The following is a 14,468-nucleotide window of genomic DNA, read 5'->3' on the forward strand; positions in this document are numbered from 1 at the left end:
AATAGGATACTACATCTTATTAATTTAGAAAGGAACCATATATTTAAGTAATATTTTAAGAGTTTTCTGTGCCAAACTATACAGTGTATTTATAAACAATAACAGCATACATCACACAGAAATTTCTTAGTCAGTAAAAACTGGTTTTTCATAAAACTATGAACTAGTTAACTATTAAAAAATTAAGTGGTTACTTTTTTTAAATTTTTGTGATTAGACTCCTTACTCTCAGCAGTTCCAAATTAAAGGTGTTTCTTGGCATGAAATTGGATATTAGAGCAGAATAAAAAAGTAGTTTTAATAAGTAAGATTTTATTTTATAAGCTGTCCACATTCTATGATTTTATAGTCATTGTGAGGAAAATAATTTTGGAGGGAAATACAATTTCTGTAGTCTGACATACATGTTACTCTGACAATGATACCAGTTGTGAAATTCTAAAATGTAATATTAACATTTTGGAACTATATCAAATACCACGATAAGTAATACTCTTTAATGTAGGTGCAGAATGTTTTCTGAATGGTTAAAATTTGCTAACCAAACACTAACTTACTTGAGTTTGTTTATGTCTTCTTATTTCTTAACTTTGCTTCAATATGGAAGAGAAAACTTATATCTGAACATAAAGTACAGTGAAAGGCCAAAGAAAGATTGCTTGGCCAGCAAGAATAGACACTGACAGTTTTGCCAGGATTATTAGAAAGTGAGGGAAATGAATTTGTACTAAGAAGCTTTGGCTACTTAAAGTGTTTTCAAATATCAATGAAATTTATCTCACAGAGAAACTGTGACTGGTTTTTGATTTATGTAGGAAATTCATAGTCATTTTCTGTTTACACTCAAAATGAAATGTTAATTATATGATTGATGAGTATTTTGAAACTCCACTGGACTGTTTACAAATTTAGTTTATTAATAAAGCATTGTATTTTATGGATTATTTCATATAAATTAATTGTCAGTAATTGAATCATTATCAATTATTTTTCTATAACTAAATCTATAGTTAGGTAAAATTAAATTTTCTTTTTCTTGATTCATGTAAAAAAGTCCATGGAAACATAAAAATAGATAAAGATTAATATAATCATTATAAATGAGCTTTGTTAAATACTGACTTAATTCCTCCTGAGTTTATTAAAATATTTTATAACACTTGATATCTAGACATATATCTACTTTTTAAAAATGGAATGTGCTATGTTATTTGGAAAATGTACACAATAGATATTTTAGAGTTGAAGATTTTTATTATCATAGAAAGGAAAAGCTAACTCCCTTTTTATGGTGTGTTAGTTGTAAATGTCCTGTACTAGTTAAAAATCATTAGGTTAGGCAATCAAGCAAGCAATGTATATCACTTCATGTCTCTGGTCTCTTTTATCTGCTTTTCTAATAAATCTAAAGGAACTTTGCATTTGGCCAGACATTACATTTGTCTTTCTAATTATGTAGGGGAAAGAAAATAAAACTGCAGCAGGAGAAAGCATTACTAAGAATGGATAGACTCTTCTATATTATGGAGGGCCCAATAAAATTGAGCAAACATAATTTTTTAAAAAACGCTTTGAAAGCAAAGTGTTGCATTAAAAAAAACACCTTGACCTCAAATTCTTACCAACAATAAAATAATAACATTTTCAAATACTGTTTGAAAGAATGTTTCAAATAAGAAACATTATAAAAACAAACGTGTAAAGTAGATTTATAATATACAATTTGTAAATATAGATCAAATTATTTAAAAATCTCTACTTCTTACAGTAAGTTTTTTGACTGATAGGAATAAAATATCCTAAACAAAACCAATCTGTAGAGTTGAATGTTGTTTATTTCATAACTTTAGAGGAAAAAAATGAAGTATGGCTTTCCTCTGTATTTGGCCTGAGAATGTACTGGATTTTAAACTTGTTAAAATCTAGTCGTTATTGTGCAACAGTTACCTATTTGCAGCCTGTTTTTATTTGCCCATGTTTAGGGACCTTTAAATACAATAACATGGCATTATTAGTTTCCAAAAGAACTTCAAGGTTTCCTTTAAGATACTCAAGGTTTTACCTTGATTTCACACTAAGAATTCATGCAGAATTATTTTCTGCCAGCTATAGTTCAAGAAAAAAGAAAAGGAACTCTCTAACGCAAAGTGGAATGAAAGCATTTCCTCGCTGTGGCTTTGCCTCTGCTATAAAATATGTAGAAAATTTGGGAATTAAGGGTGGATGGCATTTACATAGTTCATTTACATAAAACTTAAAACTTAAAATTCACAAAGATGTTTTGTCCATAGTAGACCTTCTATAAGAGGGATCGCTTGCTGTTCTACCTATTTGAGATATTTCTTAGCTATTTGAGATCCACACTGAAGCTCTTGAAGTGTGATTCCTGGACCAGTAGCCACAGCATCACCTGGGAACTTGTTAGACATGCTAATTCTTGGGTTCCACCCCCAGACCCACGAAACAGGAAACTGTTCGTGAGGTCCTATCACGTTCACCTCTGTACCACCAGCTCTTGGCCACTCATTGTTGTCCACAGCACCTGAGAGCTTGTGAGGAAAGGGAGTTCAGGCCCTATCTCAGACCTAGAGAATCAGAACCTGCATTTGGACAAGACTGCACATGGAACAGAGAGGATCCCCTGAGAGGAACCTGCAAAGACTAACAGGTAAACAACACAATTAGCCAATTAGAGTTAGAAACAGGTGGCCTCAGGCCGCAGGTCTACGGCCATTGTGTCCTAAGGAAATTTGTCCCTTGTGACCCAAATTTAAGACCATCTTGCCTCTCACCTCCCACAAAGCAGAACCCCCACTCTGTTTTCTTCTGTAGCCGGATATTGACTCTGAACTTTGTACCTAAGCATGCCATACATTGGAGGGTATACAATGACACAGAAGGCAACCAAATTTAAGTAAAAGGCATGTTCATTGTCACTCAGTAAATTTATTCTGCTAATCCATAATTAAGAAAAAAAATTACATGTTGACATTAATTGTTTTTGGTCAGGCCTATCCCCAAAATTTACCAAATTATGTTTACAAACCAATCTGTCTGAATAAAAGCCCTGATAGTGTAAGCAACACACAGCATCCTGAGGCCATTTTGGCGAATAGGTGTCGTGGTGTATTCTTTTCATAATGAGCCAGTTTGTCACCATGTATGTTTTTAGCTTTTTATTTTTCTGGGTGTAGCTGACATTGAGTATCATAGGTGTGGCTAAGAACCTGTCAGAACCAAATTTGTCATAGTAAGTAATCATAGTCTATCATGATTATTTTTGTTTCAGACTGGGAAGAAAATTAAGAAAAAGTTTGAGTTGCTTTGATTTAATGTTTTGATTTACTATTAATTGATATTAAATACATAATGCAATATAATATACAAACACATAAATAATTACTATGAAAAGTACTGATTATTAATATTAAATATTAATTTGATATTGATGTTTTAATATTGAAGTTAAACATGAGGAGGACACTTATCACTGACAAACACGTGTTCTTTGGTATTTTGTGGGATGGTGGCAGAGACCACAGGCTATCTACCAACTATCCCCTAACCTAGTTCTTTCTTAGAGGCAGAGCTATGATTTTGCTCACGCAGAATTATTTTCCATTATTTCCCCACCCCTTGAACTAAGTGCAACGTGCCCAAAATTCTGGTCAGTGAGAAGCAAGTGCAATGCTGTGTATAGTTTCTGAGAAAGTGTCTTAAAGGAGCTAATTCAGCCGACAGATTTTGGGGGCTCTTTTTTTTTGTTTGTTTGCTCCCCCCAGTTGTATTTCTTGATATCCACAACAAGGGTGTGATGCCTGGTACTCGAGCAGCCACCTGGGATACTTGGATTAGAAGCCAGGAGCCAATTGTTGAGAATCATGAGCATAAAGTTGGAAGGAGCCTGGATCCCTGATGACCCCAACCTGCTCTGGGCCTTGCTGTGCTAAAGCAATGAAATTTTAGGTTTTCTGTTAAATGTATTGAACTTAATCTGATACAGGGAGAGAAATAATTGCTTTATATAAATCATGATTCAATACACTTAACCTGCCTTGGGAACTCCTTTTCTTTTGGCTAAGATTTTAAAAACGATAAGTCTTGAAGATATCTGAATGTTCTCTAAACAGTGTCGAAGCAAAATGAAATATTTCATGGAAATTAAAAAGGTATGCCTTTCCTGTGTCACTTGAAAATACTCTCTTGTATTCTTTCCAAAGTTAGGCGCCTGGCTTTGTAGGAAGTAAGGAGACCTGAATGCTTATGTTCACCTAAAGCATGATCTTTAACAAGTCATTGAGTCTCATTTACTTTAATCCCTTCAACTGTTGAAAGAATTTTATTTGCTGGTTTTGTCAGCCAAACTGTGATGTTTTTCAATGTAGAATGATGTTTTATTCACCATTGTAGTCTTCCTTACACCTTGCTTTTGGTTTGTTTTAGTATATATACATGGCATTTAACACTTAATGAGAGCATTACATTAAAAATTTAAATGAAATCATCTTCCCTAAAGACACAGTTTTAAAATTTACTGTACTGGTTTCACCACTTGATCCTCTGCTCCTAAGAATTGTGTGAATAAACTGTGTTCCCTTAAGTCTGAGAGATTCCATATTTTGGTTGCATTCTAATAGCCTGAGGCATCTTCTAATTTTTTCAGTTAATTAATATCTAGAGAAATAAAATATATACAATTTATTATCTTATTAATCCAATAAATCTCCATCACGATCTAAAACTTTTCTTATGCCAACTCAAATTGAGTAAAGGTAAGCTCAACAGACACAGGAAATTGTAGAGGTTGCAGCCCATGACAAATGGAACTTTAATGCTTTCTTCTGTGTGACGAGTGGTGATTCACATGCTAATGGCCTGAGTGCGAATTCTGCTCTTCCACATTAGAGGCTGTACACAACACAGTATATCATTATTATTATTATTAGTAGTAGTAGTAGTAGTAGTAGTAGTTGTAGTAGCAGTTTTAATCCTCACCTGAGGGTATGTTTTCATTGATATTTAAAGAGAAAGGAAGAGGGGGAAGAGAGAGAGAAAAAGAGAGAAAGAGGTAAGAGAAATATCAGTTGCCTCCCATATGTGCCTGGACCAGGGATCTAACCCATAACTTAGGTCTATGCCCTGACCAGGAATCAAAGGGGCAACCTCCTGGCTTATGGGACAACACTCCAACCACCTGAGCCACCTGGTCAGGACAACATATTATCCTATATAATAAAAGTATAGTATGCAAATTGTCCCCCAGGGGGTGGGGCCAGCTGGGGGAAGGGAGCGAGGTCCCGGCTGGCAGCCCGCAACCACTAGGGACCCTACCAGTGCACGAATTTCATGCACTGGGCCTCTCGTTAACTTTAATCACCATGCTGCACATTAGATCCCTAGAGCTTATTCACCTTATAACTGAAGGCTTGTACCCTTTGACTAGCATTTCTCCATCTGCCTGCACCACATTTTAATTTTCATTAGGATACCTATCTATATCTATAGCTTCCTCTCTCCCTCTCTCTCTCTCTTTCTTTCATGTATATACGAGTTTGCTTCTCCAAAACGGATTAGGTGAAAAAAATTCACCCTAGTTAAATAAATTACAGGACTTATTTTCAGCTTGAGCCTCACGTTCATTGACCACTGTTTATTAATGACTTTCACAGGCTTCCTGCACCTGGAAATCACATAGCACTCTCATGCTTCACGTTCAGTTGTCCTGAGGGTAGCAGCCTCTATTACCGGGCTGCTTCTCAGAGGCCCGGGAGTAAATTTCTGTTTTGCTTCCAGCCAAAGTTTTACATATGGCAATCCCAAAGTAACCCCCTAACTTGTTAATAATTACCTCTGATTATACTCAGCAAACAGTTACTGAGGCTCCACGTTGCGACAGGCATGGCTGTAGGCACTAAAAGTAGAGACCAATGTAAAACCTCATGAGAATTACATTGTACTACAGAGAGACAGATTAAGAAAGAAAAATAAGTAAAATTTGAGAGAGAGATGGCAGGATGGAGCGCTTTGCCAATGCGCTCACCAACACCCACGAGAAGACCTGGATAAAACACAAAATCTCTTTCGAGCTACCAGGACGTTGCAGAATCCACAAGAAGTAGAGGCTGATGTTGCAGAGAGGAGGGCACCGGGGAAGGTGCGCTCATCTGCTGTGGGAGAACCCCCACTGTTCCCAGGGAGCATGTGAAGACGGGGGTGGGGGGGTGGGGGGGGGTGGGGGGGGGGGGGCGGGGGCGGGGCACAGGCCGGAATCCAGGAGGGCCACTCGGAGGCCTCCTCTTGGAAAGAGAGACAGCGTGGACCTTCCAGCAACCGTGCGGGGCTGGAGAGGCAACTCGGAGCCTGGGAGTGTCCCTCCAAGACATTTCTTGAACCCAACACCTTCGTGGGGCCAGAGTAACAAAGAAAGGCAGACCCCGCTGATCAACAGGAAGGCCTCCCACAGCCCCGTGGTGCAGGAAGCCAAGGCCTGGCCAGGAAGAGCCGTGGTACCCCCTCTCCCTCCCCTCCCCCAACCCCCCAGGCCCTTAGTGCAGGTCCTTGGAGAGAAGTCAGGTGTTTGACATTTTAATCAGGGCGCTGGGGAAGGGCCTCCCTGAGAAGGAGCCACAGGCGTCAGACCTGCGGGAGGTGAGGAGCCCACCGGCTACCTGAGGAGCGAGGGTTCCCTGTGGGAGCAGGGGTCTGAGGAGCGAGCTCAGCAAGTTCAAGGAAGAGCCAAGGGCTGATGCACCGTGGCCCAGTGTATGCTGGAGGGTGATAAAACGGGTCAGCGAGATGCAGGTGAGTAAGTCTCTGGGACCCCTGGAGATACTCTGGGTTTGGTCTAAATGAGATGAGAGGCATCTGCAGGGCATATTGTAGAGTCTTATATTTTTGGAATAATTTAGGAGTTTGGGTAGAGAACTGTCATGCTCCAGCTTATTACCAGGGACAATCTGGCTTCTGGGTTGAAAATTGACTGAAGTGCGCAGTGTTGGCAGTTGAAAGAGCACTGAGGAGTTTGTTTGTTTGTTTTTAATAACTCAGTGAGAGATGACCGTGGGTTGGACTGGATGAAGATGGTGCCAACGGAGTGGATTCCAAGTATATTTTAAAGGTGACGCTTATAGGATTCACTGACAGATTGGATTTCAAGAAGAGCCAAGGAAGTCTGCAGACATTTTGGCCTAAATGACTGGAAGGATGGGGTTGCCATTAATTGAAAGGGGAAAAGCTGCGGGGTGGGCATTGTTAATGGAGAGGACCAGGAGCTCAGAACTGGAAAGACTAACGTTGCCATGCCTGCTGGGCACATAAGATGGACGGTAGGAGCCTGGAGGTCAAGGGAGAGGTCTGGGGTAGAGCTTTAGAATTCCCAATCATCGGCAGACTGAAGCCCGGATGCCGGGAGCCGGTCCATCCTTGCTGTTTCAAGGGACCTGGCATATATGGCATACTGTTCTTAATATTTTTGCTCACCTTCTTGGCGCTGTGTTTTAACCAAGGTCACCTCTCCGAGAAAGGTTGAATCCCCAGGTAGGGATTTTCCCCTGAAGTTAGGGAGGGAATAAAACCCCTCAACTAAGTGCCAGGCGGGTAATTAATCACTTTAACTACGAACAATCATGCTTAAGCTACATAATCTTTACTCCCTGGAATGGAGATAAGAAATGCCCTAACCTTTGTAATAGAGACTGATAGGATTGAATCAACTGGTATAAATACAGTTGTAACAAGACAGAATTTAGAAGACAGAACTAAGAAGAGAGAACCTACAGACAGAACCTACACAGAACCTACAGACAGAAGAACTTCGCTGGAGAGAACATGGCAAAAGATCCTGGACTGAACCTGACTACAGAAATTGGCAAGAGAACCTGACTAGAACCTGGTGACTGAACCTGACTGGAGAACCTGGACAGAACCTGGCTGGAGATCCTAACCAGAACTTCGCTGGAGATCCTGGCTAGAGATCCTGGCTAGGCTGCTGATCAATTGAACGCTGTCTCCGTGTCATTCCTTCTTCGCCGACTCCGTCCACACCTTTGGGGACCCGTGGACCCGCTGGGGTTGGACCCCGGCACCCGGATGAGATCAACAAGGGAGCGAGGAGTAGGTGGAACCAGAGTTGAGGCTCAACTACTGAGTCCTGGGCCAGTCCACTAGCAAGAGGTAAAGGACAGGGGGAGGAATCCATCGATGAGGCAGAGGAGGAAAACCAGAAACCAGTGAAGAATGTATTTCCAGGGCGGGTGCACCAGCGCTCTGCAGTTCAGGCAAGCTGGTGAGAAATGGCCGTCAGACTCCACAATATGAACATGTCTGCCAACTTTCTGAGCCTGCTTTCCATGAAGTGGTAGGAGAGAGAACCTGACTCAAAAGGGTTCCGGAGCTAAAGAGGAAAGAGACTGAAGACAGTACATACAGAAGAGCTTTTCCCAGAATATTTTTCTGTAGAGAACAGAGAAATGGGGTGTCATAGCTGGAGAGAGAAATAGGACAGAGAGAGGGAGCGATTTCTGGTATTTTCTCTTTAAGTTTAGTTGTGTTTATATTCGTTTGGAGGAGATTGAGATGGATCAAATGATGACGTAGGAAAGGAGCAGAATGTGAGAGCAAGGTCCTTGAGTAGGTGGGAGGAGAGGGAATGAATGCCCGTAGCCACAGACAGAGGCAGTTCTTCCACAGTATCAAAGGCCATGTGTGCGGTACAGATGCGTGCAGGTGGGGAGATGTGGGGAAGCTTGTAGCAGTTCTTGGTCATTTCTGTTTTCTCTGTGAAATAGAAAGCTAAGTAGTAACGGCAAGTGAGTACAGAGGAGGACGCACAGGAGGTCTGAGCAGAGAGAAGGAGGTATGAAGACATTGCCAAGGAGAATGGGGAAGTGAGTGGATTTGGCAAACAGTATGACTGCAGGGCAGCATTAACGTCTGCTTAAGATGTTGATCATGGCTTTCAAGTGAAACTTCTGATCTTGGGCACGGAGTTTATCTCTACCACATTCAATTCTAAATGTGTGGCAGCTGGGAAGGTGGAGAGTTATGTTTAATCAGGGAAAGACTTTGATGAGAGAGATAAAGCTTTCTACTTTTGTCAAACAAGTATAAAGGGATATTTTATGATTTTAGTATGCACTTCTCTGATTTCTTAAAATATACTTTGTAGGCTTTGAAATTCCTCTATGTAGAATGCCTGGTCACACTCTGTAGCCTTTTTTATTTTTATTTTTATTTTTTTGAGGTTCCTGTCATGTTCTTACTGATGTGTAGGAGTTCCTGTATATTACAGATATTATTCCCATCCCAGTTTAGTCACAACTAAACTATTCTTCCAATCTGTCATCTCTTAGCTTTACTCATGGTTTCTTTGTTGGATAGAAAGCCTGGACTTTAATGTAACTAAATGGATCTTTTTATTCCTTTTATGGTAAATGCTTTTTGAGTTTTATTTCAGAAACCTCTGCCTACCTTAGCACTCCATTCGCTGGGGTCACATGGATGTTCTTCTATCTTGTCTCCCATTGACTTTGTCTTTTTCTTCACCTGAAAGGGTAACCCATCTGGAAACCGCTGTGTCGGTGGCGTTAAGTAGGGGACCAGTTTTACTTCTCTAATGATGAGTCGGTTGTCCCACTGCCGCCACTAACTGGTCTCTTTTCCCGGGGGTGTGTGCCACCACCAGTTTTATCAGGCAGTAAGTTCCCGTGTATTCAGTGGTCTCTCTCTGGGTTGTAAGTTAAAATCCATGAGCTTATGTGTCCATTTTTGTGCAAAAGCTGCACTGGAAATTCTTGGTAAACCCACTTGAACACACAGCAGCACATGCCCATCCTGCTGGGGAGCAGGTGAGGAACTCGCACCCGGCCATGTTTGACCTGAGACATCATTTCATTAGTCATTACAAATAACCTGAACAACAGAAGAAGAAAAGCAAAGAATTACTTGCCCCCCACCTTCTCAGAAGTTGTTCATTCCTGTATTCATTGGCTCACTCATTCAACAAATACTGATGAGGTGCCTACTGTGTGTCAGCATTCAGGATGGATAGTGTGGGGACACAGGGGTGGACCCAAAAGGACAGGCCGCTGCATTCCTGACCATGTCCAGTCCTTGCTGAGAAACAAGCATTGATCAAGTAACTACTCACACCCATTGAGCCTTATAATTGTGACCAGAACTCTAAAGAAAAGGCGACAATTTAAAGAGGACGATTTGACCTGATTAGAGAGTATCTGACCCGCTAGGGAGGAAATGAAAGTTGGTATTTGTCGGAGGAAGACAATTCCAGGCGGGTCAAAGAGCATGTTGAGAGCACCTCGGGGAGGCGGAGCCTCGGTAGCGTGAAGGCCTGAGAAAATACAGGTTTAAGTGTGGCAACGTGAGAAGCCAGCAAGGGGAGGAGAAAGCAGGGGACGGGTGCTTTCAAAGAAGCCGGGAACACCTAACCGGTTTGGCTCAGTGAGTAGAGCATCCACCTGTGGACTGAGGGGTTCGGGGTTCGGTTCCCCTCAAGGGCATGTATCTTGGTTGTGTAGGGCGTGTGCAGGAGGCAGCTGATTGATGTCTCTCTCTCATGGATGTTTCTAACTCTCTATCCCGCTCCCTTCCTCTCTGTAAAAAATCAATAAAATATATTTAAAAAATAAGAAGAAGCCGGGAAACAATATATCCTAGGTCAGGCTGTCTCACAAAAACAGTGAGTGTCTTGCCCGAGGTCCAGTTAAGAAGGCGACATTTCATAATCTATGGGCAGATCTTAACACATGATTTTTGCATTGGTAGTTTTCATCCTTTACAGAATGCACTTAAACTTCACTTTGCACTGACCTTGAGGTGAATCTTCTCTGTTCTTTCAGAGAGGAGGCAGGAGATGTGAATCTCAGGTGGTGAGTACTTGTCCTATCCAACCTTTTAATACTTCCTCAGGCGCTGCCCTTGAGCAAGGGCCCTTCGTGTCTTGTCACCCAAAGTAGAGAGTATGTAGAGAGCACCCAGGGGAGGGGGAGCCTCGGTAGCGTGAAGGCCTGAGAAAATACTCCCCTTCGTGTCACCCAATGTCAAAAACAAGGCCTGAGACACAGTAGGTGCTCATTAAATACATGTCAAATTAGTTAATTAGTAAAGCAAACATAAAAAATTTGTAGTTTGAAGGATATATTCATTCATAGCATTCCCGGGGGATAGCAACCGCATCTATTAAGGCAGACGTGACCCCGTGAACCATCCCTGGGCATGTTCTGCACAACCTTCTAATATCCATTCATTGGCGTGTTTCTAATGGGGGTTTAAGTAAAAAAATATATATACTCTAATAAGAATTGATTTAGTTTATTTCACATTTTATCTCTTATGTGGTTCAAAAATGTACTTTGAAAAGTAATGGAAATTGAGTTTGATTAGTATACTATGTTTTATCAAGGCCAACTTTGAAAAAAGAACTTCAAAGAAATATAGACAGCATTAAAAATAAATACTTTATTGCTCGATCAAGGCTTTTCCCCCCTCCCATTATAAAATGATTCTTTTAAAAATATTGGTGTACGTTTTAGCTCAAACTGTGGCATCTCATCTTAGTTTACAGTTCATGTATTTACGTCAGACAAGGTCTGGGGTTGAGGGGGAGGGGAATGAAGGGTTTGGGAGTGATCAGTGAATTGACAGTGGAGGTCAGCCCTGGGCCAGGACCTGAAGAGAGGTGCTGGAGGATCAAGACAAGGGAGCTGTCATAGGGATGAGGTGGGTGGGGAACGTGAGTGGGTTGTAGAGAGATGGGGTCAGGACTTGGGGAGCACTGAGCGTATGCCAGGCTTTATTCTGCATGTCTTCCATGCATCACATCATTTAATCTCGCAACAACGCTGAGGAGCCAATGCTCCGTGCTCACTTTATTGTGGTCATCAGACATTTCCCTGTCTCCTCTCTGTTACCTAAAGGGAACCAGACAATGTCCTTTCATCGTTTTCCTCCCTGAGGTCTGTTTCACTTGCTTCTGGGCTCCATTCGTTGCCATATACCACCACGCTGAGATAGATTTGCCCTAAAGATCCAGTGTCTGTGAGGATCCTCCTTCCCCCGCCCCACCCCCACCCCCAGGTCCAGTAGCGGGAGCACAGGGCGAGCTGTCTATGTACACATCAGTGAGGAAGTGGGAGCTTTTATTGCCATTAATATGTTTAGTTTCTAGTTTCAGAAATTAGGAAATTGTGAAGCTTGGCTGCGGAGATGTGGCCCACAGGCCTCTGGTGGCCATTTGCTCATCTCTTTAAGGGCAACTCTGGTTCTGGCTTTCTTTCAGAAATGAACACCCCTGTCCATTTGACCAAAAAAATCAATCACAAGAAGACTCACTAGCTTAATTTTAGGCGCGGAAGGGACCACAGGCGGCATCCGGTTTCACTTTCGTCATCTTACTCAACAAATGGCAATGCTGAGGCCTGAGCAATGTCTGAGTAGCTCAAGACATAGAGGATGTTACTCCTGGCTTTGGGTCTGATGCACCGTGTACGAGAGCCCAATGGGAAGCCGCTGCAAGTCAGCAGGATCACCTTCCCAGCCAGCAGCCGTTCTTCTAGAAAAGTCCCCCACCCACACGTCATTGTTTCTTCAAACTTGTACCTATTTTTTCAAAATTGGGTTGTGGCGAAATCCAATGACCGTACAGCCGAATGGAAACACCTTACATAAATTGGGCCACATATTTATAGAGTAAATAGTGTGTATTTCATTGAAAAGTTTCATAATGAAGCAACAACAAAAACCACCATTCTACAAGCCTCAGTCACTTACCTAGTGTGACAGATGAAAGTAAATATCTAAGATGAATTCTTTTCTAACGGCTCCCCCACCCTTTTTTGGAATGGGGCAAACATGAGCCACCCTTACAGGCAGCAGAAGTCAAGGGGAGGCAAGTGTTTGGAACCGTCCTGCTGTCAAAGGCTGTGACGCTAGCCTGAGTAAATTTCTAGAACCGGAAAAAAACTAGTTTGCGTCTCTATTTTTGGGAAAGCTGCACTTTAGAGATGATGATGTCATCCGTAGGATGATGTGTTTCGATGAAATCATTGCTGGAGAAACATGAGGGTTACAACCTATAGAAAGAGGATGTCAACTCTAGTCTGGTGCTCATGACCCAGGCTTCTGCTATTAGCAAAGATTCAGTGATAAACGTTATGGATATGAAATCAACCAAACAGCTCATTATGCGCTTATGCACTAATAAGATAGAGCACGGGGACACACACAGATGCAGGGCCTGTGCAGTGTGCTCAGTACGCAGTACGGCGCGCATTTTGGTTTTGTGTTATTAGGATGCTACGTGGTTTCAAGGACTGAAGTGGTGTGAGTGTTATGCTTGGCGTTTCAAACAGGTTTCGCCAAACATCCTTGAGAGGACAAATGAAGTGAAATAGACAAGTTTCCCCCGGGCAGGGCCAGGTCGGGTTTCCTGGTTTAAGATGGTAATTGCAAAGCAGTGCAGAAGGGTGAGTCAGGCTGCCCTGTCATTGCTTTCTGAAGGGCTGAGAGCCCTGCTTTTGTGCGTTAAGCTTCCCAGGAAGGTGCTGCAGTAAGTCGCCTGGTTTAAGTGCACTTCAAGTCAAAACGCACATTCGATCCCATTCTTTTTTTCTTTCTTTCTTTTTCTCACCACAAACTCTGGTTTCGGTGGTAGGAAAGGAAGGATACATTTCCACCAGGTGCCCGGGAGTCCAATTTACGCGATAAATGATAAGGCCAGTGGTTAGTTAAGCTTTCATAGTGATAAGGGACGATTTTGGAGAAAACCAGTGGCCCACATGGAGCCAACCTCTAGGACCTCAAGCCATGCGTTTTCCCTAGTAACCCAGCCTGGGTCTCCTTTTCTTGGAGCCTGGGTAAACAGACGGGGTGGGGAGAGCAGGTTTACAGTCGTTCCTGTGGACAATATTACAGTCATTAATAGATAATAATGCAAATATGATCTGTGTGCTTCACGTACTCACATTTGTAAACAGACCTGTGCCCACCCCTGTATATAATATATGGTTGTCTTTAACTTACGCTCCCTTTTCTTGTCTCATTGTCATATTGGCCATGAGATTTCTTCACGCGCGTGCACACACACACACACACACACACACAGCTGAAATGACTCAGTTACAAATGAAAAGCCTGCGGGAGGCAGGGAGGGCTGCTGGACATTTACTTAAACAAAAGAGTCTGCAAACTAGTCTTCCCGGGTCAACCCTCTGGCCGGAGGTGGTCTGTGCCGTCTGGAGCTGACCCGGGCAGAGGCAGGGGCAGGGGCAGGTCGGGTCCGAGGCTGGGCCGCACTGAGCTTGGCCCCGCGCCCCGCCCGCCTGGAGGCCCGCGCTGGCACTGGGCGCACCGGCAGGGCTCCCCTGGGCAGGGCTCCCGGCTAATCCCCAGGCGGCACCGGGCGGGGGCGATGGGCATATAGGTGGCGGCGCCGTGGGAAACGGGTGCGCAGG

The 14,468-nt window shown here is 42.6% G+C and overlaps 1 long non-coding RNA gene across 1 annotated transcript in view; it reads left to right on the forward strand.

The window, feature by feature from the left end:
• The window catches only part of LOC132240056 (uncharacterized), a 397,852-nt gene that overhangs the window by 350,307 nt on the left and 33,077 nt on the right, over positions 1-14,468 (forward strand). The window lies entirely within an intron of this gene.

Source organism: Myotis daubentonii, chromosome 8 (genome assembly GCF_963259705.1).
Source record: "Myotis daubentonii chromosome 8, mMyoDau2.1, whole genome shotgun sequence".
Taxonomy (NCBI): Eukaryota; Metazoa; Chordata; class Mammalia; order Chiroptera; family Vespertilionidae; genus Myotis; species Myotis daubentonii.